Source organism: Staurois parvus, unplaced genomic scaffold (genome assembly GCF_062004578.1).
Source record: "Staurois parvus isolate SC_StPar_1 unplaced genomic scaffold, SC_StPar_1.0 ptg000294l, whole genome shotgun sequence".
NCBI lineage: Eukaryota > Metazoa > Chordata > Amphibia > Anura > Ranidae > Staurois > Staurois parvus.
Window position 1 is genome coordinate 4,377,573 of NW_028318090.1, and position 23,759 is coordinate 4,401,331.

The window sequence follows — 23,759 nt, forward strand, 5'->3', positions numbered from 1 at the left end:
TTTGTCCTTCCCCTGGGGCACGAAGCTCCTGACAGGGACAAGGTTCCCATTTGGTCCACCTAGCCAAAAGGCCTGGCGGACCTCCGTTCCTTGTGGCCAGCCGAAGCCAGCCACTCAGTACTTGGCGAGGGGGTTGTCCCGAAGAGAAAACCCCCTAGGGACAGGGGAGGAAGGAACCAAAAGGCCACACATCCTCCCCCAAGACTTCAGGGCAGGCCCGAGGACCTACACCCTCCATCCTGTGAGGAAATAAAACATACACATAAGGGTGAAAGTGACAAAACGTGGGAGAGTATAAATTAAATAAATAAATAAAAAATAAAAAAAAGTGCTCGTGCCAAATTGTGCACAGACCAGGCCCTGAGGCCTGTAGCAAAAATTGCCCCGAACTTAGCCAGAAGGCCTGGTCCTGAGGGCGCTGTGCAGGAAAAGTGGTAAACGCAGTGGCCATGTGCCTTTTCACACTGTGGGGTCCCACACCCAGGTGTTACTAAGAGCACCCCTGAGGCGACCACTCAGGGGGCACTGGTTTGCGGACTTTAAGCCTTCCCGGCTCCTGGCCAGACAAGGTAGATCCGCTCGAATCAGGAGGAACTGGGCCCCTCCGGTCTTCCCGGGGGAATTACTCTCCGGCCCCAGCAGCCTGTGGGCGCCTCGATTTCTCTTCCAGGCGGTACTAGCCGTCAGGACCCCCATCATACCAGTAGGGGTACTAAACAACCAGTCATACCCGCAAAGCTAGAATGACCGTGGAGCACCCCTGCTGGACACTGATAAGAACAGATACTACACTTGATCTTAGCCAAAAGGCCGAGAAGCGATGCATGGCACACATCCAGGTTGTACCCATGTTGAGCTGTATGACAATGAGCTTCATGCAAACTGCAAGAGAACCAGTGGACAGAAGTGGAGAAAGTCATTGAGGGCCACTGGAAGAGGATAGAAAAAGAAAATTAAATTGGGATTTTAGGCTTCATGCACACTGAACTCTTCTGAACGCCTTTTTCTCCTGGCAGGAAATAAGCAGTGTAAAATATTCATCTAATGCCGCATTTTGCCAATGCATTTAGATGCATTAAGCACTTAATTTAATATTCTGGCCAAAGGAATGAATGCCTAATGTTTAGGTGCATTTAGGCGCATCTGGCATTTTTTCTGCTGAAACGCTCCTCTCCTGAATGAGCAAGTGATGTTTTTTTTCTGCTTATAAATTCTCCTGCCTCTAAACTCCTGTAAAACCGCTTATGTGCATATAGACTCATAGGTTAATATGGAGGGCAGTTAGAGGCAGACAAAAAATCGTCAAATGTATTTATTAATTTCAGGTACTTATATAGTGCCGTCAATTTACACAGTGCTTTACATATACAGTATGTTGTATATTCACATCAGTCCCTAACCCTCAAGGGGCGTACAATCTAAGGTCCCTAACTTACATTCATACATACTAGGGTCAATTTAGACAGGATCCAATTAACCTAGCAGCATGTCCTTGGAGTGTGGGAGGAAACCAGAGTACCCAGAGGAAACCCACACAGGCACAGGGAGATCATGCAAACTCCAGGCAGGTGGCGCTGTGGTTGGGATTCGAACCAACAACCCTAGTACTGCCAGGCAGAAGTGCTAACCATTTAGCCACTGTGCTGCCCATGCCCTTTAAAGCAGTTGTTTGACACTCATTGTGCATGGGGCCTAAGACCTTATGCTTTAAACAATAACCACAGCTTAATGAACAAAAGCATTGTGTGAGGGAAGGGGCTTTTTTAGATTTGTCTGGGATGGCAGAGTGTCTAGAAACCCCCTTTCCATTCTGGCAAATAGCCCAAATGCCAGATGGCCATTGGTACCTGGGCAATACTTGCAGTTTTCTTTGCTCCTGTTCTTATAAATCAGACTCACTGTCTATTATGCATATATACTGTAGTAAGTTGCCAAGAGATGTTGCTGCAAATATCTTCTGTGAATGAGCAACAATAAACACAAATCAAACTGAGCCGGCTTACTTTGTAAGTTATTTCCAGCTACAATAGAAGTGCAAATGGAAAACACTTTCCAGTAATGCTGTGAGATCCTTACAGTGAACATCAACAAATGCATACTTCTGGCTCAAGTTGTAGGCTTATTTAGCAATTGCCAAGTTTGCGCTGCATCTTGCAAACTAGCAAAAAAAAAAAATGATAGGACACTCAAAACACAATTAAAGAAGTTCTCTATCTAAAAGTCAGCCTGGCATAACTTTTTGTTTCATCAGATTATAAAAACTCAAATGTAAGAGTAAGCGCTCCAACAGGAGATTCTGGGCCCCAGCACCGGCTAACTGCACTTAGAACCTCTGGCCAGTGGTTTAGTGTTTCTTTAACTCTTAGCTGGGTCACCTAGATAGTTTACTGTTCTTTATAATATATTTGTATATTTTGTGCTCTTGTTACAAATGTATGCTGCTTTAGATGCATTATTAAAGTGATATTAATGGGTTTTTTTTTTGTAAATAACAAACAAGTTATACCTACTCTGTGCAATTCTTCTTTTCTTTTTGGGGCCCGGCTGGAGCTCCTGGCTCATCCCCCTTGACCAGTGCCCCCAATAGCAAGCCGCTTGATATTGGGGCACTGGTGCGTGCTAGCTCCCGAGCTCTGCTCTATGCGTTCATAAGACACATAGAGCCTCGGCCCCGATCTCCCATCATTGGCTCCATGGCTGTTATTAACAGCAGTGTGTCTTGCTGCTGTGTTTCAGTCAATTAGGAAAGAGAGACCAAGGACAGCCGAGGCTCCCATGCACATTGCTGGATCAAGAGGGGGCTCGGGTGAGTATTATGGGGGCTGGGGGGGAGCAGCACACAGATTTTTTTTTACCTTCATGCATAGAATGCATGAAGGTAAAAAACCTTCACCCTTCACAACCACTTTAAGTTGTATTATTATTGTTGGGTGCTTCACTCATTCCTTCCCTGCAGGGTTTTGCTTGCTCATTAAAGCCCATTTAAAGCTACAGGTGTGTCCGGAAGTGTGGTAATTCTTTCAGAGTCATGAGCACTGAGAACAGGGGACCCAAGGAAACAGTGGCTCCTTTGGGGTGAGTGGTATAAACCTTTTCAATTATACATTGCAGAATTTATTTTTAAGAGAGATCATCTTTCCTCTCATTGACCATGACTGCAGGAATACACAATCCCTGAATAATATGATATATATAGACCAATCATATTCTTTAGAAAATGATAGCAACAATGCAGAACCAAGCAGGAAACAAGAATTATGATACTTAGAGCTTACGGTGCAGTTTGCTTGGCCTATATCAGGTTGGCAGACAGTTGGCTGTTTGTTGCAGAGCATTTGACAAGCAGTCCAACATCGGAACACATAGTGGATTCTCTGAGCAATGTATGGATTTTTCCCATGGGTCTATGATTTTCTATGACCTTTACTTGCAGTTCTGCAAACTCAGTGCCAGTGCCGTACCTCCAGCCAGATTCCGGGATTGCTGGTGAGAATCAGCTTCAAGCAAACCGCTTCTTTTAAGACCAACTTAAGTACCTCCTTTAATTGAACTAAAAGATTTTTAAATATGCAGCATAAAAACACTAGGACATAGTAGAGACGTAGTGGCCAGTAGAAAGTGTGTCTGATGCCACCGTAGCTCTTCAGGAGAGCAAAGATCACTGGTGTTAGCAGCAGGACTAGCAAATATTAATTTTCCACTTCACAGGGGCCAGTTTTTCCAATTTTTAAATGCATCCTGTAGAAGTAAATGATGGAGCTTGCCATATGCGTAGCTCTGCCTGTCAGCATTGCAGTGAGAACATGAGAACATCACTAATTTCCCTGCAGCACAGGTCAGATTGCAGTGAAAACACCACTAATGTGCCAACCAGCACAGTTCTGACTTGTGCTGGCAGGGACCTTAGTGGTGTTTTCACTGCAATCTGACCTGTGCTGTTAGGGTCACTAGTGGTTGTTTTCACTGCAATTCAACCTGTGATGGCAGGGACATTAGTGGTGTTTTCCCTGCAAACTGGTCAGATTACAATTACATCACCACTAATGTCTTTTTCAGCACAGGCTAGAATGCAATGAGAACATCGCTAACGTTGCTATCAGCACAGGTCAGACTGCAGAGAAACCACCACTAATGTCCTTGCCAGCACAGGACAGATCTGTGCTGATTGGGGTGGTACTTTCACTGCAATCTGACCTATGCTGGCAGGGACATTGGTGGTGTTTTCACTACAATCTGACCTGTGCTGGTAGGGACATTAAAGTCATTTTCCCTGCAAACTGGTCAGTTTACAATTAAATCACCATTGATGTCCTTGCCAGCAAAGGTTAGAATGCAATGAGAACATCACTAATGTTACTACCAGCACAGGTCAGACTGTAGAGAAAACACCACTAATGTCTTTGCCAGCATAGGACAGAACTCTACTGGTTGGGGTGGTGTTTTTACTGCAATATGACCTGTGCTGGTATGGACATTAAAGGAATTTTCCCTGCAAACTGGTCAGATTGCAATAAAATTACCACTAATGTCCCTGTCAACACAGGTTAGAATCCATTGAGAACATCACTAATGTTACTGCCAGCACAGGCCAGACTGCAGAGAAAACACTAATGTTCACTAATGTCCTTTCAGCCACTGTTAGGATTGCAGTGAAAACACCACTAATGTCCCTACCAGCACAGGTCACATAGCAGTGAAAACTCCATTAATGTACCTGCCGGCACAGGTCAGATTGCAATGAAATCACCACTAATATCCCTGCCAGCACAGATCACATTGCACAGAAAATACCACTAATTCCCCTACCAGCACAGGTCACATTGCAGTGAAATCACCACTAATGTCCCTGCTAGCACAGATTAGATTGCACTGAAAATACCACTAATTTCCCTGCCAGCACAGGTCAAATTGCAGCAAGAACACCATTAATGTACCTGCCAGCACAGGTTAGAATGAATTGAGAACATCACTAATGTTACTGCCAGCACATGTCAGACTACAGTAAAAACACTACTAATGTCCCTATCAGTGCAGGTCACATTGCAGTGAAAACACCATTTATGTACCTTTCAGCACATGTTAGATTGAAGTGAAAACATTACTAATGTCCCTGCCAGCACAGATCTGATTGCACTGAAAATACCACTAATGTCCCTGCCAGCACAGGTCAGATTGCAGTGAAAACACCACTAATGTCTCTGCCAGCACAGACCAAAGCCCATTAAAACAGCAATAAATTATAACTAAAAGGCAAAGCTTTTTTTTTTCAGTCTTGGATATAGTGCAGAGAGATTTGAACACTTATCAGGCTTTTATCACTGTCTGTGCACCCGCTAAGGAGATTCGCTCTCTCTATTTGTCGTGTTTACCATTATTATTGAAAGTAAAAGAAAATTTTGGGTTGTCCCCAGAAAAGTAATAGAGGGGAAATCTTCCAATGGGCACACCAGTCCTGGTGACCTGGGGGTCTTCAAGGAATTCCTTTAAATAGCAGGGATTTCCTCTCACTTCCTGTTTCCTGTATGGGACAGGAAGTGAAGGGAAATCTTGATAATGGGACGCAGATGGCGAAACAAACTTGACAGGGATTATAACCCTCCCTTCTCTCTATCCAAATTTAAAAAAAAAATTCCTATAGTTCTACTTTAATGTTCCAGAAAGCACAAGCCAGATTGCAGTAAGAACACCACAAGATCAGGCATTAGTGATTCTCAGAACAGTATGCACAGTCTATGCGGATAAAGTGCAGCACTGTAAGTACATAGGAGACAACACCTTCACACAACAGTAAAATCAGCCTGTATATGCAGTAAAGCATGCTTGTTATACTCACTGTGGAACCTAAGGGGTTAATTATTATTATACAGTATTTATATAGCGCCAAAAGGTTTGCTCAGCGCTGTACATTATAGTGGGGGACAGAACATGAGACAATACAGTAACAAAACAATACACGAGGGGTTCGAGGGCCCTGCTCTTTCGAGCTTACAATCTAGGAGGGAGGGTTAATCCTCTCCATTGTGTAATAAGGTTGTTTGTTCCTGATTGCTCTGTTCCTCCCCTTGTTTAAGCGACCACCTCTTATCTCCTGATAAGACAGATAGAACTGTAGGCATTTTGTACATGCTCAGTTTGGTGTGTATTGCTAGAGAGGTTTTTTTTTTCTTGGGAGAGTGCATGAGGTCAGCATAGGGCCAATAAGCACTGGTCAGACAGAGGTCAGGGGTTCTGCATCCTCCTAGAGCAGAAAGAAAACTTCTCCTACAAGCTTCAGCTAGTGCTTGGCTGAACACTGAGAGAAGTCACAAGACTGCTCTAACTTCTGATGACAAAAGGTATTTAGCAGTTTATATTTACTAACATAATTGCATTTCCATGTTGTGTGTACTGTGGGAGACCAGATATAGTGAATGCAGGGTCCTGGGTTTAGTAACATTTTAAGCATCAGCATGTCTCCCCACAGTTCAGCATCCACAGCATGACCGCATGAGTCACGCTATATCAAGCTGTGCTCTGTAATTTAATTACAATGGCTGATCTGGCATATGCTAAATTCTTTCAAAATACGAACTCCATGTACTTTGATCCTCTAGACCTTCCTCTCTAGGCACCATGAAGCCCTTTGCTGTCAGCTAGTTAGATTAATTAGTATCTTAGGAGCGTTTGCTGCTTTGGATATTTTTTATTTAACAGCCAACTTTATTTTGAGTATTTCAAAGATAAATCATATATGGTTATTTACTAAAATTGGAGAGTGCAAAATCTGGTGCAGATCTGCATAGAAACCAATGAGTGTCCAGGGTTTATTGCCAAGGGTCACTTGAACAAGCTGAAGTTTGAAGCCGATTGGTTACTATGCACAGCTTCACCAGATTCTGAGTGCACCAGTTTTAGTAAATCCCCCCCCGGTACTGTATTAGGGGGAAAAAAATCATCCTTCTTTCTATCCAGAATGTGCACCTACGCAGGATAAAAAAAAAGTTCAAAATACAAAAAATAAAGCAACTCACAAGGAGCCTATTGGGGAAGGGAAGTTTGACTTGGGTGGGGGCCAAGGCAATAGGGAGTTGATGTCATCTTATGAAAAAGTGGAGTTTTAGCTAGGTGAGTGGAGTTAGAGGCTAGGGAGCTTAGGATAGGTGGGTTTTATATGGTGGTTGGGCTTGAGTGGGTAAGGGTGGAAACCATTTTCCCTTCATAGAGCAACTAAATCTGTTTCCCCACCTTCTCCTTAGAATGGATTTCATTTTGTTTTTCTAGATGGCACAAGTGTGAAATTGGGAAGAAGAGACATCAATTCAGTTAGCCTGGGGTAACATATGGTTGTACAATCAATTTGTTGAGTCTTTAAAGTGATATTAAAGGCATTTTTTTTCAAGTAAAAAACATGTTATACTTACCTGTTCTCTGCAGTGGTTTTGCACAGAGCAGCCCCAATCCTCCTCTTCTTAGGTCCCCCACCAGAGCTCCTCCTCCCGCCTAGTGCCCCCATAGTAAACAACTTGCTGTGGATGTACCTGAGCAGGCTCGCTCCTGAGCTGCTACTCTATGTGTCCAATCACACATGGAGAATAGCTTGGTTCTGCCTCCCATTCTCTCCTCATCAGCTCATTAACTGTGATTGACAGCTGCAGGAGCCAATGGCTTCCACTGCTGTCTCAGTCAATGAGGAGGGAGAGTCCCTGTAGATCTAAGGCTCTCATGCACATTGCTGGATCAAAATGGGGCTCAGATAGGTATTGGGGGGCTGAGGGCAGGCTGCTGCACACAGAAGTTTTTTTGTCTTCATGCAAAGAATGCATAGAGGTTAAAAAAAACCTTGAACCTTTGCAACCATTTTAATTCATATTCTACATTGGCAGGCTCCTGACAATGCCAAATTTTTCATCACAACAAATATTTGGAAAATAATGGAGTAGGTGTTAGTAGCGTATGGTTTTGGTAGGTTACTCACAGCCATTGGTTATGATTGGTTTACTCACCAGCTAAGTGTTAATCAATGGGAAAAATGACAAGTGAAGTTTACTGGGTTGCAGAGATTTACTAAGGTAGAAGTTGGCTATGGTATTGTCCACAACCTGGGTAAATTTTACACCATGTTATAATCTCTCTTTTTCTTTTTCCAGGTTAGGGTTTCCTGATTTCTTTCACACTATTTGTGTATTTTATTTCCTTACTAAAATGTAAATTTTAGGTTTCATTTAAGTGTTAGAAGGAAGCCACCACACACAGGAGGGACTACTGGTATCCATGTTGACTGCAAAGGATATCCACAAGCTTGACACTGATAGCCCCCTTCTAATTTATAATACATGAAACCCTCAATAGAAAAAAAATGTTATATTAATTAATGTATGAAACCATTATTGTGCAAAACTTCCCCGAAGCACAACTAAATGCACAAAGGGAAGCACAGGAGTACGTGGAATGCATGCACACACGCACCCATGTACACTAATAGGTGTGCGCATGCATGAAGTGTGCTCACATACCCTGTCCATACCTGCACGCACTTGTGTGCTAATGTAATAATGTGTAACCAGGGGCGGACTGACCATTTGGAAACTCGGGCATTGCCCAAGGGTCCGGGGTCAGTAGGGGGCCCCATGAGATGCCCCTGGTACCTTTTTCATAGGCTTTTTTGAGTTTGGGCAAGGACACAGGGGCCCCATGATCCCCTATTGCCCGGGGGCCCCATGAGTTGTCAGTCCGCCCCTGTGTGTAACTAATCTCTCGCATAACATTGAATGAATATTGATGTGCATAACTGAAAATAAGAAAAATTGGTAGTTTATTATATATTAATGAGAAACTATGAACCTGGTATTGTATACATTTGTACATTTTAAAAAAAAATTTCTGCACTGGCATATCCCTTCCAATTTACAGAATGTGGCCTTCTTTTTCATATCCCTTAGCCACATTCTGCAATATTGAAAGGGATGTATAATAAGGTGTGATGTAGTATAGATGTGGGAACATTCAGGGAGAAGGAGGGAGTACTGGGATGACCTGAACAATCTTCCACTGCTTCTTCGCTATCCATTCAAAGGCTGGATGGCAGGGAGGTTGCATACATGTTTAAAAAAATCATTTTAGGCCTGAAGATTACACAAAAACCCCAAACATTATATATTTTCTGAAAACAGATACCCTAGAGCAGTGGTGGGCAACCTTTTTTTTCAACTGAGCCAAATCTCGCCAAAACCACGATTGAAATTTATTTTGAGAGCACATTTTTAAAACTGAAAATACATCCCCCATATAGTAATTCATCCCCCATAGTAATTCATCCCCCATATAGTAATTCATCCCCCATAGTAATTCACCCCCATATAGTAATTCATCCTCCATAGTAATTCATCCCCCATTGAGTAATTCATCCCCCATAGTAATTCATCCCCCATATAGTAATTCATCCCCCATAGTAATTCATCCCCCATAGTAATTCATCCCCCATAGTAATTCATCCCCCATATAGTAATTCATCCCCCATAGTAATTCATCCCCCATATAGTAATTCATCCCCCATATAGTAATTCATCCCCCATAGTAATTCATCCCCCATATAGTAATTCATCCCCCATAGTAATTCATCCCCCATATAGTAATTCATCCCCCCTATAGTAATTCATCCCCCATAGTAATTCATCCCCCATATAGTAATTCATCCCCCATATAGTAATTCATCCCCCTTAGTAATTCATCCCCCATATAGTAATTCATCCCCCATAGTAGTTCATCCCCCATAGTAATTCATCCCCCATATAGTAATTCATCCCCCATAGTAATTCATCCCCCATATAGTAATTCATCCCCCATGTAGTAATTCATCCCCCATAGTAATTCACCCCCCATATAGTAATTAATCCCCCATAGTAATTCATCCCCCATATAGTAATTCATCCCCCATAGTAATTCATCCCCCATATAGTAATTCATCCCCCCTATAGTAATTCATCCCCCATAGTAATTTATCCCCCATATAGTAATTCATCCCCCATATAGTAATTCATCCCCCATATAGTAATTCATTCCCCATAGTAATTCATCCCCCATATAGTAATTCATCCCCCCTATAGTAATTCATTCCCCATATTGTGTCAATTCACTTACCTTTGCTCCGCGCGTTCCTCTCGCCGTGTTCCCGCGCCGTTCCGGTCTTCAGGGCGGACTGTGAGAGGAGAGGAGTTCGTCACGCTGCCCCGCCTACATCCTGACAGCCAATGTTTGCCACGCTCCGCGGGCCGGATTAAGAGGTCCGCCGGGCCGTAGTTTGCCCATTGCTGGGCTAGCTGCAGAGTCCTGACTTTTTGGGTGTAAAGAGCCGCGGCTTGCCGACCACTGAGCTACGGCAACCCTATTGCCTGTCACCTGGTGGGCAGTGTGCTCCGGAGCCGCAGCAAAGGTGAAAAAGAGCCGCATGCGGCTCTGGAGCCGCGGGTTGCCGACACCCGCCCTAGAGAATAAAACTGGTAGTTCCAATTTTTTATGTCACACAATATTACCGCAAAAGTCTATGAAAAACAACATTTCAGTAATAAAAACACACTAAAGCGAATTTAAGAGCAAACAAACACAATACAGTGACAACAATGCAGCACAACAATAAATAATAGTGCTATAGTCTTAAACATACATGTATAAATGGTGGTGATCAATCTACTGTGCTCATGAGGGTCAGTATATACTACTTATGATATCTTCCAATGCATACATATAAACTCCCATAGAGACTGCACATAGCCAGTGCTATAAATATACTATAGATAGTGAAATACAAAATAAATAATCCTTAATAGTGATCTGTCCCTTTAAATCCTTAATCACATCATGTGGACCTGTGTGGTATACTTCCTGTATACCGTGATATAAATACACCAACAAAAAGTGTCAACTGAATACAGTCTCTATAGTGGTGGACCGTCCCTTTAAATCCGCTGTACTGTAAGTGAACCAGTGTAATCACACTGCTGTATAAACGTGTACGGTGCTCCTGTGTCACCCCTACGTGCTCTTTCACCTCCAACACACTATTGCGCTCACCTCCAAGTTTGACCCATAATCACAGGTCAATCTGCGCTTTTCCCTTTAACCCGGGAGGGTATAATGGTACACAGATCTTCACAACTGTTTGCCAGCACTTTTAGGCAGATCCAGATCGCTCCATATCCATGTAAAAAAATGCTCAATATAGTGTAGTATTTCTGCTAAAATCAGCCTTTATTAAAACAATATAAGTTCAACTCACATTAAAATGTGTCCTCCTGGGACACTACAGGGTTAAAAATTCACTATACAGTGTTTTCTGTCAAATGTATGTGGAAATCCCTCTTTTAAAATGGCAGCACGTAAACTTCCAGTTAACGGCTTGACATCATTGGCGTACCCTACGCGTTACGTCATCAGGAGTAAATAGATACTCAACATGTCAAACCTTAAATTTGCATGCGCTTGTGAAGTGGTGACAAATTTCAGCACCCTATATTTTCTATTGGCAATAATTCAAAAGCCCCAACAGGTCAGTTTAGTGTTAAGGAGGAGGTCTGGTGCAAGAACTATTGCTCTCACTCCAATGTGTGCAGCAATATATGTAACATGTGTATCTCAACCAAAGTTTTTATGCATAGGTGCCCCCGACGCACGTGTTTACGTCCATACTACATGTATGTTGGTGTGAAGAGCCTCCATTTTATTTTATTTTTTTTTGGGGGGGGGGGCAATGTTATGTGCTTGGGTGTAACTTTTTACAAAAAGAAATGGTTAACTTTTTCTTCTTTTTTTTTTAAGTCCCCTATGTTATGATTTTTAGGTGACAGGTTCTCTTTAATAACTCTCCATGTCTCCTTTGTGCTCCACTGAATGTATTGCAGTGCAGATTCAGCCTGGGAAAATGACAGCGGTGACCTGGAAGTGACATCATACATGTCAGTTTCTGGATTACACCCTCCAGCACCCACCATGTTGGCCCCAGGCCTGCAGATGGGCAAGCAGAGCCCAGGATATTGGTGGGAGTGTGTGTGGGGGGCACATTACCAGGAGCTGTGGAAGCAATCGGGCGGCACCAAAGCCACCCAACTGCTTCCTCCGGGCAGGCAGGAGTCTGCTTGTCAGTTTTAGACACAATCCCAGTGGCTGCAGCCACCAGATTGTGTGTAAAACCCCCTCTGTCATGTCTGTACAACGTATGGACCTGGCAGCGAAAGGATTAAAGAATATGTCAACCCAACATTTCATGTTCCTGATATGTGCCTGATCAGCTTCTAACCTCAGCTCGTTCAGTTAAGCTTTAGCAATAAAACCTGGAAGCTGATTGATTTCCATGCAGAAGTGCACAAGATTCTGAATGAACCAGCTTTATTAAATAAACCCCAATGTGTGAAGTTTAGAATCACAGCAAGACAGCACTGGATTCATTGGAAAGGTGAGTAGGTTAAAGAATATATAAACCCAACATTTCCTGATATGTGCTGTACCATGTACGTGTATGAAAACGTGTCCTGTTCTCTTTGTATTGGTTCCTTTGTGTGAAATCCCTGCTGTTCCTGCTAGTCCCCCTGCTATTAAAAACCTGACCACACTAGGCAGGAAAGCACAGACTGGTCAGTTTTCTGGCAGTGCTGGGAACTCAGGATATTCTCCTCCAATGATTAGACTTGTGATGACACCCCCATACTCTGCACAGCCATTCACTGGGTTGACCAGTGTGCTGCTGTGTCTCTTCCCTAAGCTCATTATGCAGCTGAGAACAGAAGGTATGTGATCACTTATAAAAAAAAAAGGGGAAAAAGCTATTTACTGTATAATTTTTTTTTAGATCTATGAATAAATGTTTCATCTTTCATTTCTATTGTAAACTGAATAGGCTGTTTTACAAGGTGAGGGTTTACATATACTTTAAAGTGTGAGTAAACCTATGCATAAAAATGACATCTGGGAGCTTTATGCCATAATGTACTGGTATACCTTTTATATTTGCACATTATGGCAGACATATGTGCCAAGCGATCCCCGGCAGCACTGATATCTGCGTTCTTGGCTTTTATCTTCTCCCAATCTTCTCTCCGGGTTTGGACTCTGCAGCTGCTTGACTGGCCAGGTGGCGATGACATCACTCCTGTGCACACGCAGAGGAGTTACATCATCACGGCATAGACTGAACTGGATTCACTGAAAAGGTGAGTAGGTTAAAGAATATGTAAACCCAACATTTCCTGATATGTGCCTGCTGTACCATGTACTTGTAAGAAAAAGGCTCCTGTTCTCTTTGTATTGCTTCCTTTGTGTGAAATCCCTGGTGTTCCTGCTAGTCCCCCTGCTTTCCTACTAAAGACCTGACCACACTAGGCAGGAAAGCACATACTGGTCGGCTTTCTGGCTTTGCAGGGAACTCAGGATGTTCTCCTCCAATGATTAGACTTGTGATGACACCCCCCTACTCTGTACAGCCATTCACTGGGTAGACCAGTGTGCTGCTGTGTCTCTTCCCTAAGCTCATTATGCAGCTGAGAACAGAATGCTGACAGGCAGGGAGAAGTAGTTATGACAGAAGAGACCAATAGGGTCTCTGCTGCCATAAAAATCCTACCCTTCAGCATTTTTGTTTTATTCCACTTTAATTGTATTGCATAACTGCTGAAAATTCAGGTCACCAACCTGGCTGTGCTATCTGGCGGGGCTGTGTAAATCTTTTGTAAACTCCCAATGGTCAATGCAGCTGCTTGCCTGGAGTTCATATTTAACCCCTTAACGCCACGCCTCCTGTCCCTTTAAGAGGTTTCTGATGCTGGGAAGCAGGGGGGAGTTTGTGATCATGTGACCGACATGATTGGCTGTCACATGATTGGAAAGCTCCCGATCGCAAGTAGTGATTGTGAGCTTTCCATTGGGTGCCGATAACTATTCCCGGGGCACTGACCTTAGGTTCACATCTGTGCGGGTGGTGCCTCTGTGGATCCACACGGAAATCCGTGCAGCTGCACCACCCGCACAGAGGATTGCGGACCCGCGGGCGGGCACCATTAGTTCTAATGACACACTGCCCACACTGGAAAATGCAACCGTACTGGGAACTGAGGTTCTTGTGCGGGTTGCGTTTTCAGAAGAAGTGCAGGGACTTCTTCCCTGCGTGTCATGGGCACGGGAGTCCATTCAAATGTATGGGCTCTCTTGCCCATGCAAAACACGGACCACACAGCCGCATATATGTGAACCGGGGGTCAGGGCGTGCCCTCACACAGGTTTATTTACATTTGGGTACACAAATATGTGGCTTTTCAGTGTCAAGACCCACCTGCCGAGAGGCCATGTATTTGCGTACTCTTGGCATAAAGTGGTTCATTTATCTATACCTCAACTATACTCAACTGTCATTGGTCAACTGTCATTCTGCAGCAGAAGAAAATGCAGAGAAGCAAGGAATGTCAGGTGTATTAAATAAACTGAAGTATGCCTCTAGCTCAAGGGCCTCCTCATTAAAAGCATCTGAAAGAATTCACTGTGTTACTGATAGCAATCGTTTGTCACTTTTATGTTTCCACAGTAGATTCAAGAAAGAATGGTAGATTTTCTGTTGGGTAGAGCACAGACATGATTGTAAACCCTCACCTTGTAAAACAACCCATTCAGTTTATGATAGAAATGAAAAGTAAAATATTTGTGTATGTAGACATAAAAAAAACATTATAAATAACTTTTTCTGAAGTGATCACATTCCTTCTGTTCTCATCTGCATAAGAGCTGGGAGAGGGGAAACAGCATACACCGATCTTCCCAGTGAAAGGCTTTGCAAGATATAGGTGGGTGTCAGGACAAGTCTGATCCTTGGAGGAGAGCAGGATGAGTTCTCAGCACAACAAGAAAACTGACCACTCTGTGCTCTCCTGGCTAGTGTGGTCAGTTACTAATAGGAAAGCAGAGGGACTGGCAGGAACACCAGGGATTTCACACAAAGGAAGCAATACAAAGAGAACAGGATACTTTTTCGTACAAGTACATGGTACAGCAAGCATATATCAGGAATATGAAATGTTGGTTTTTCATATTCTTTAATGGCTCTTCATTTTTAGGGATTGTCTGTCTTGTGGAACAAAGTCCCTCTGTCCCTCATTCCTCCTCAAATGTCCTTATTTTTGGTCTAATGTAAAGACCTCCAAAAAATGTTACATTACCCTACACCTTTTATTCAACAGCTAAATTAAAGCATTTATTATTCTGAAAAAATAACGAATGCGTAAACAATCAATAAAGTACTACTTTCTTTTAGATCCGTTTTGTAAAGCAGAATCTCTTTTGGCCCTTCCTCTCCAATGGGTTACAGGAGCGCACTTCGTTCCGCACTCCTGGGACCCGTTTTCAGCTGACAGTGGGCTAAAGCCAGTGCAGTGCGGCAGGGAACAGATGCAGCATCGGATCAATTCTGCATCCACCTAGGTGAGTATAATTTATTTTTTTTAATTTTGCAAACACGTAATTCTCTTTTAAGTGCGTAAAACTATTCAGTTTTTTTTGGTTTGGTTTTTTTTTAAATACCAGAGCAATGTTTGCACTTGGAATATTGCATTTACAGGCGTTTATATCCATAAGATTTTGGATTTTGAAACACGGATCTGAAAGCAGCACATGTTTACCCACCTCTGTGAATGTTTCTATTAAAAGCAATGCTGCTCCATGCAGATCCAAAAAAACAAGAAACACTTTTAAGGGCTGGATCACACCATGAAACGCACAGGAATGCGATGTGCATTCCTGTGCTATTTACATGCGATCGGGGTGCAGTGCCATTTCAAATGAATGGCATGAACTCACGCCGGACCACACCAAAAGCAGTGCATGTAGCTGGCCAGCTAAGACCAGTCCTAGGTTGCTAGTATATGTGTATACCAAACCTGCCAATAACCTCAGTATAGTATATATGTGTGTATGTTAAAGCCAAAAGCAGAATCATTGCTGTAATTTATGTCTTTGATTGTTATATGACATTTATATATTCATTGTGTTAGCAGAAGCAGAAAAGGAAAATATGCCTTTAAGAGTTAGTATAGAGCTGAGCCAATCACAGACAGCCTCACACTGTACAGAGCCTTAACCAATCCCAGCCAGTTTCACATTTATGCCTGTGTAAAACTCCCTGCTAGGATTTTCTACAGACACATGCTCACCAGACAGAAGAGGAAACAGACAGTTCCAATCAGAAAGCTTTATGGAGACAGAGAAGGCCAAATAGGTATTTAATGCACTTGTGTGTTCCTCTATTGTTTGACAGTGCAGGTGGATCTGTGTGTTGAAACTGTTGTGTGTGTTTTACTTGTAGTTCCACCGAATATATCGAACGAACGAATCAAACATAGCGAATCAAACATAGCGAATCAAACATAGCGAATCAAATATAGCGAATCGAATTTACTGAATCTAACGAATTTATCAATCTATCGAATCAACCCAATGTAATACAAGTTAAACCATTGTAATATGAAAGAAACAAGCCATTGTAAGCCGTGTTATATGAAGAAGATTGAAGTTATTAAAGAAGTTAACTAAAGTATTCGGTGTGCTCTTTAAACCTACTGCATCCATAGAGCGGCATTGGAGGAATTACAGAGTAAAGTCAGTCTAATCAAACAAAGAACAGCAATTGCATAATTTTTCTAATGCCACAGCGCACTAGGCACCAAAGGGTGCTGCGCCTGCCACAGTGGAACTATTACCCTCAGAGGTCAAGCAACAGCGCTCCTCAACTTGCACAGTAAAGAGTACACTAGAGAAACAGAGCGCCAGCATATACCGCCACGCAGAGACACCTCAGCGGAACAGTACAGGCCATAGCACGTGCGCATTAGTCAGACTGCAACCGACTCTTAAAGTGGCATAACGGCAAAGGCAAGACAGTCAGAGAAAGAGCGCCAAACCTCCTGCACCCCTAGAGAGAGAAAGAGATGCATGGGGGGAGGGCCACAGTCCAGAGCAAGAGTGCCCGCTCCGCTATCCATCAAGAGACCACGTGTTGCATCCAGAGAGTCACCGCAGAGCATCGCAAAGTTACCGCAGAGCATCGCAAAGTCACCGCAGAGCATCGCAAGTTACCGCAGAGCATTGCAAGTTACCGCAGAGCATCGCAAAGTCACCGCATCAAGAAAAGTCTCCTTTAAGACTGACATTTGTTTCTGCAACCTTCAGATCACGGTATCCTGTTCTTCAATTAAGGTTAGAGCTTTCCTTTATTACTCACTTATACACATAGGTTTCTGCAAGAGACATTTTTGTGCTCAAGAGAATACAGACTTTTAATAAAAGAGAGACATTTATAGTATATGATTCTGAAGTATTTAAAGTGAAAGTCATTTATTGCCTGTGTTTTGATGCTATTACATGTAAAGTGAAAGTCATTTATTCTTGCATTTGTTAGTATTGCATTTAAAGTGACAGGTCCTTATTATTCATATTAATTGTTATAGCATTCAGAAATGGCTGAGCCTAGCATTGCCACCCCACTGTTAGCGGATGCAATGATAGAAATGGTAGAAGGTGAAGAGCAAGAGAACCTGTCTGAATCTGAAAGGTGCAATGTAACGGTAGTCTCGCCCCAAACAAATATAGCTGAAACAGGTGAACTAAGACGTTCATCACGGGACAGAAAACCGACCCAAAAGGTGCTAGAAAATTTGGAGCAAGAGGCAGCACTGAAAGGAAAAAAATTCACCCGAATGTATGAGAGGTGGAAAGTATACACCATAGACATTCGCAGAAAGCTAAAACAAGAAAGCATAAAGGAGAATTTGAGTGAAATGATAGAGACAGTAGAAGATTCTGAGTCAGAGCTTATGACAGCATATGTCAATTTACGTTCGTCCTTGACACCCTCCCAGGATATTGTAAGAAACATGGATACATGTACCACAGTCACTAGGGATTTAGTGATGCTTATGAGAGAACTATCATCTGCAGCAAATTATGATGAAGTCAAGGCACGAAAGAGAATGAATGAGCTCTTCATGAAAGACTATGCTAGGTCCTTAGGAGGAACCACAATCTCAAGTCTGACTTCCATCACTAGCAGAAGCGCCAGCCACATAACAGAGTTCTCAAGTACGTCAGCCAAAAGAAAGGAATTAGCTGAACAACTCGCTGCCAAAAGAGCAGAAGTTGAGATGGAATCTGCCATTGAGGCTCAGCGCCAGGAAATGGAGGCTCAGCGCCAGGAAATGGAGGCTCAGCGCCAGGAAATGGAAGCTCAGCGCCAGGAAATGGAAGCTCAGCACCATAAAATGGAGGCCCAGCGTCATAAAATGGAAGCTCAGCGACATAAAATGGAAGCTCAGCGACATAAAATGGAAGCTCAGCGCCATAAAATGGAAAGTCTGGAAAGGCAGAAGGAAGTTAAGATTATAGAAGCCAGACTCAGAGTGCACGAAGAGGATACGAATCAGGGTAGTCATAGATCCAAATCAGTACTAAGTGGAGAAGCTGACTCCTACGTTCTTCCTTACGCCCAGGAAAATGGAAGGAAATCTCCAGAATGTAGTGAAGAAAAAAGTCATAGTCCTTTCATCCCTGCTCAGAGAGAAAAGAAGAGAGACTCGCCTGATTCAGAACAAAGTGGAAAAAGAGAACCAGATAATTCAACTCTCATATGTCATGGCAGAGGTCACGAGGATGTTACAACTGTTGACCCGGCGAAACCTCAGAGAAGCTTTCTCACTAGACTTCCTGTTCCGGAACCTACTATATTCTCCGGAGACGTACTGAAGTTTATAGAATGGAAGGCAAGTTTTGAAATGATCATTGAACATAATTGCTCCCGTCCAGTGGACAAGTTATTCTACCTCCAGCGGTATACTGGCGGAGAAGCAAAAAAGGTTCTTGAAGGTAACTTCTATAGGAAAGATGAAGAAGCCTACAAGCAAGCTTGGGAAAAATTAAATGCAAGATATGGTCATCCCTTCTTAGTGCAAAGAGCTTTCAGAGAGAAGTTGATAAACTGGCCCAAAATAGGTCCTAAAGAACACTTCAAGCTCCAAGAGTATGGCGACTTCCTGCAAGCATGCAGCAACGCTATCCCACATGTTCAAGGACTAGAAGTATTGAACGACTATCTAGAAAACCACAGGATGCTAGCCAAGCTACCAGAACAAGTGGCTTCTGGATGGAATCGCTATGTGACTAAACAGTTAGATCAAGGCAAAAACTTCCCAAGTTTCAAAGAGTTCTCTGAATTTGTCAATGAGGAACCATGAATAGCGTGTAATCCAGTAACAGCATCTTATGTCTTAAAACCCTTAGAAGAAAGGCCTACAAGAGAGATAAGACGTGCAAGAGCAACTAGCTTTGCAACCAACACAGCTACTAAAGGTCCAGATGCCCATGAGAGCAAGTTCAACGTCATTACTGGGATCAGTAAAGAGTCAGAACCGACAAGTCTTCAGACTACCTTCAAGTGTATGTTCTGTGAAGAGAATCACTCTATACATAAGTGCCAACAATTGAAGGAAAGGTCTCCAGATGAAAAGAAGAAGTTTGTGTTTGATAATCAGCTGTGTTTTGGATGTTTAAGAAAAGGCCATATTACTAAAGAATGCAAGAAAAAGGCCACTTGCAGCGTTTTGTAAAGGACGTCATCCTACACCACTACATGAAGAACGTCCAAAGAAAGAGAAATCCTTAATACCCAAGGACACTGAGGAAGAAAATAAAGCGACCGTATTCTCTTGCAGAGTGAGAGAAAGAGAAATCAATGGCACCTCAATGGTTGTACCAGTGTGTATTTCAAATCCTAAAAGGAAGAACAAGAAGGTATACGCCTATGCGCTACTGGATGCCCAGAGTGACGTCACCTTCATTGATCAAGAAATCTGCAAGAAATTACAAGTGGCCACAGAACCAGTGAAACTCAAACTCACCACAATGACAGGAAAAGACACATTGGTGAACAGTCAAAGAGTCAAAGGACTGAGAGTTAGAGGACTCCACTCAAACTGCATATTAGATCTACCTCCAGCTTATACAAAAGACGACATACCTCTGGATCGAGATCGCATACCTACCTGTGAAACAGCCAACAAATGGGAACACCTATCTGTCATATCTCATGAAATGTCCCCGCTGAAGGAATTTGGTGTTGGACTGTTGATAGGCTACGACTGCCCCGAGGCGTTGGTGCCACGAAAGATAATCGCAGGAGGAAAGGGTGAACCCTACGCAGTCCAGACTGATCTAGGATGGGGTGTTGTTGGAGGAAAGCGACAGATTGCAGATTCAGGACAGGTGACAGGATTGTGTCATAGAATATCTGTCCAAGAGTTACCAACTGTAAGTCCAGCGAAAGTACTCAAAATCCTAGAATCCGACTTTGCAGACGTAAGTTGTAATGAAAAGAGTGTATCCCAAGAGGACATAAAGTTTGTACAAGTTCTAGAAGATCATATTCAGCAAAATCAACAAGGTTATCTTGAAATGCCCCTACCTTTTAGAGAACGACCTCATCTGCCAAATAACAGAGATCTTGCCCTGGCAAGATTGAAAAGCTTAAAGAAAAGGATGGGAAGAGATCCCAAACTGAAAGACGATTATTTGAAATTCATGAAAGAAATCCTCAAAGAAGGGCACGCAGAGAAAGTTGATGGTCAGCCTAAAAATGGAGAAGTGTGGTACATCCCACATCAAGGTGTCTATCACCCAAAGAAACCGGATAAGATCAGAGTAGTTTTTGATTGCTCAGCAAGGTACAATGATGTTGCATTGAACGATCATCTACTTAAGGGACCAGATCTTACAAACACTGTACCTGGAGTACTCTGTAGATTCAGAAAGTATCCCATAGCAGTCATGTGCGACATTGAAAAGATGTTCCACCAATTTCATGTGAAGGAAGAAGATAGAGACTTCCTGAGGTTCCTATGGTGGGAAGACGGAGATACAGATACAGAGCCAGCAGAATACAGGATGAAAGTACACTTGTTTGGAGCAGCATCATCCCCAGGTTGTGCTAATTATGGTATGAATTATCTGGCCAATCAGAATGAAAAGGATTGTCCATCAGCAGCAAATTTTTTGAAGAAAAACTTTTATGTAGATGATGGTCTTATAAGCCTAGAATCCTCAGAATCGGCAATTAAATTGGTGAGAGAGAGCCAAGAGTTATGCGCGAAGGCAAACCTGCGTCTTCACAAATTCATCTCAAACGACAGAGAGGTACTAGAATCCATCAGTGACTCCAAACGTGCATCAACAATAAAGAATGTGGATCTTAACTATGATCCTCTTCCAGTTCAGAATGTACTCGGATTGGGATGGAATGTAGAAAACGACAATTTTTTCTTTGAAATATCCATGGAAGAGAAAGTTCCAACTAGACGTACCATTCTTTCCACAGTAGCCTCAATATATGATCCGTTGGGATTCCTATCACCAGTAATCCTCAGAGCAAAAGAAATACTGCAAGAATTATGCAGACAGAAGTTGGGATGGGACGAACCCATACCTGCGGGCTTGAGGCCAAGGTGGGAGAGTTGGATAAGAGACTTGCAAAATTTTAAAGAAATTCGGATACCCAGATGTTTTGTACCTCTTGATTTCGGAAAGTACAAGAAAATAGAACTTCATCACTTTTCAGATGCCAGTAGTCATGGTTATGGTCAGTGCTCCTACATCAGAGCAGTAGGAGAAAGAAAGATACACTGTGCCCTAGTTATGGGAAAGGCCAGAGTCACACCCAACAATATTCAGACAATACCAAGACTCAAACTAACGGCAGCCATCGTTTCAGCATCAGTAAGTCAGTTTCTGAAAGAAGAATTGGAATTGAAAATAGATGAAGAGCATTTTTGGACAGACTCACAAGTTGTCCTAGGTTACATAAACAATGAAGCTCGAAGATTCCACACCTTTGTCGCTAACAGAGTTCAAAAAATTCGAAAAGCAACGAATCCAGAACATTGGCACTATGTTGACACAAAGCAAAACCCGGCAGATCATGCTTCAAGAGGCCTAAATGTAACAGAATTGAAGAATTCAAACTGGTTCACCGGTCCAGAGTTCCTTTGGGAAAGGGAAATCATACCCAGTGAAGGTTATACAGAACTGTCTATGGGTGATCCAGAAGTAAAGGTAGTTCAAACATTGAGCACTGCTTCCAAGTGTCAAGATGACATACTTGAACGACTAGCCAGATGTTCAAAGTGGAATACAGTCATAAACATAGTAGCTCGAATTCAACGCTTAGCGAAAGGAATCAGAAAGAAGGAATCGTTGAATGTAGAGGAAAGAGTGAAAGCTGAAGAAACGGTTATAAGACTCATTCATCAAAGATTCTACAGTGAAGAATTGAAGAGACTTAGTCAAGAACCTATGAGACTTCCAAACAACCACCCATTGTACAAGCTTAATCTTATTCTACAGGATGGTATACTGAAGGTGGGAGGGAGGCTGGAAAATGCATCACTACCTAACAGAGTTAAGCATCCAGCAATTCTACCCAAACATTCTACCTTCACAAGATTGATTATCAATCACTACCACAACAAATCCTTGCATCAAGGTAGAAGCTTTACTCAAAGCTGTTTGAGAGAAGGTGGATACTGGATAGTGAAAGGAAGCAAAGTTATAGCGAAGTACATAAGTAAATGTGTAATCTGTAGAAAGGCACGTAGACCTACAGAAGAACAAAGAATGGCTGATCTACCAGCTGATCGTGTAAACCCATCACCACTATTTCTTTATAGCGGAGTGGATTGCTTCGGCCCATTTATCACCAAACAAAACCGCAAGGAGTACAAGAGATATGGTCTGATATTTACATGTCTAAGCTCCAGAGCAATTCACCTGGAAATGTTGGAAGATATGTCAACCGACGCCTTTATCAACGCCTTAAGATGTTTCATAGCCATTAGAGGTACTGTCAGAGAACTTAGATCTGACCAAGGATCTAATTTTGTTGGAGCAAAGAATGAATTGAACAAGGCTCTAAAAGAGATTGATAAAGAAAAAGTAACTGAGTACTTGTTAGAGAAACAGTGTGATTTTCACATGAATGCTCCACATGCAAGCCATACAGGCGGAGTCTGGGAGAGGCAAATCAGAACTGTAAGAAACGTACTAAGTTCAGTGTTGAAGAAGAACGCCGGAAGATTAGATGATGCTTCACTTAGGACACTATTCTATGAAGTAATGTCTATTGTTAACAGTCGTCCACTTTCAGTCAACAACATCAACGACCCAACAAGTTTGGAACCTCTAACGCCCAACCATCTACTTCACCTTAAGTCTGATTACATACAGCCACCACCTGGCAACTTCACAAAAGAGGATTTATACGCAAGGAAAAGATGGCGAAGAGTTCAATATCTATCAGAGCAGTTTTGGAATAGATGGAGCAAGGAGTACTTAGCTCATCTCATACTAAGAAGTAAATGGCAAACGCCTAGAAGAAATGTTCATGTTGATGACATAGTGTTAGTAAAGGAAGACGACTTATCTAGAAGTCAATGGAAATTGGCCAAAGTCCTAGAAGCTCGAAAGGATGAAGAAGGACTAGTAAGAAGAGTTTTGTTACAAATGAGAGACTCAAAACTGGACAAAAAGGGAAAACGTCTCACAACTCCACTCAAGTTGGAACGTCCAAAACAAAAGTTAGTTGTTCTGCTTGAGAGTAACAAAGACACTTGAGAGTTGAGAAACTGATGGAAAATTCCTCGAATTCATGTTCGAATCCTATTACTGAGAACATAGAATTATAGGTAATTTTGGTGGGAGTGTAGCTGGCCAGC

The 23,759-nt window shown here is 42.6% G+C and overlaps 1 protein-coding gene and 1 pseudogene across 3 annotated transcripts in view; both read right to left on the reverse strand.

Annotated features, from left to right (window-relative positions):
• PARP8 (poly(ADP-ribose) polymerase family member 8) overlaps window positions 1-23,759 on the reverse strand; it is a 365,263-nt gene that overhangs the window by 317,488 nt on the left and 24,016 nt on the right. The window lies entirely within an intron of this gene.
• LOC149458108 (U2 spliceosomal RNA) lies at window positions 669-822 on the reverse strand (annotated as a pseudogene).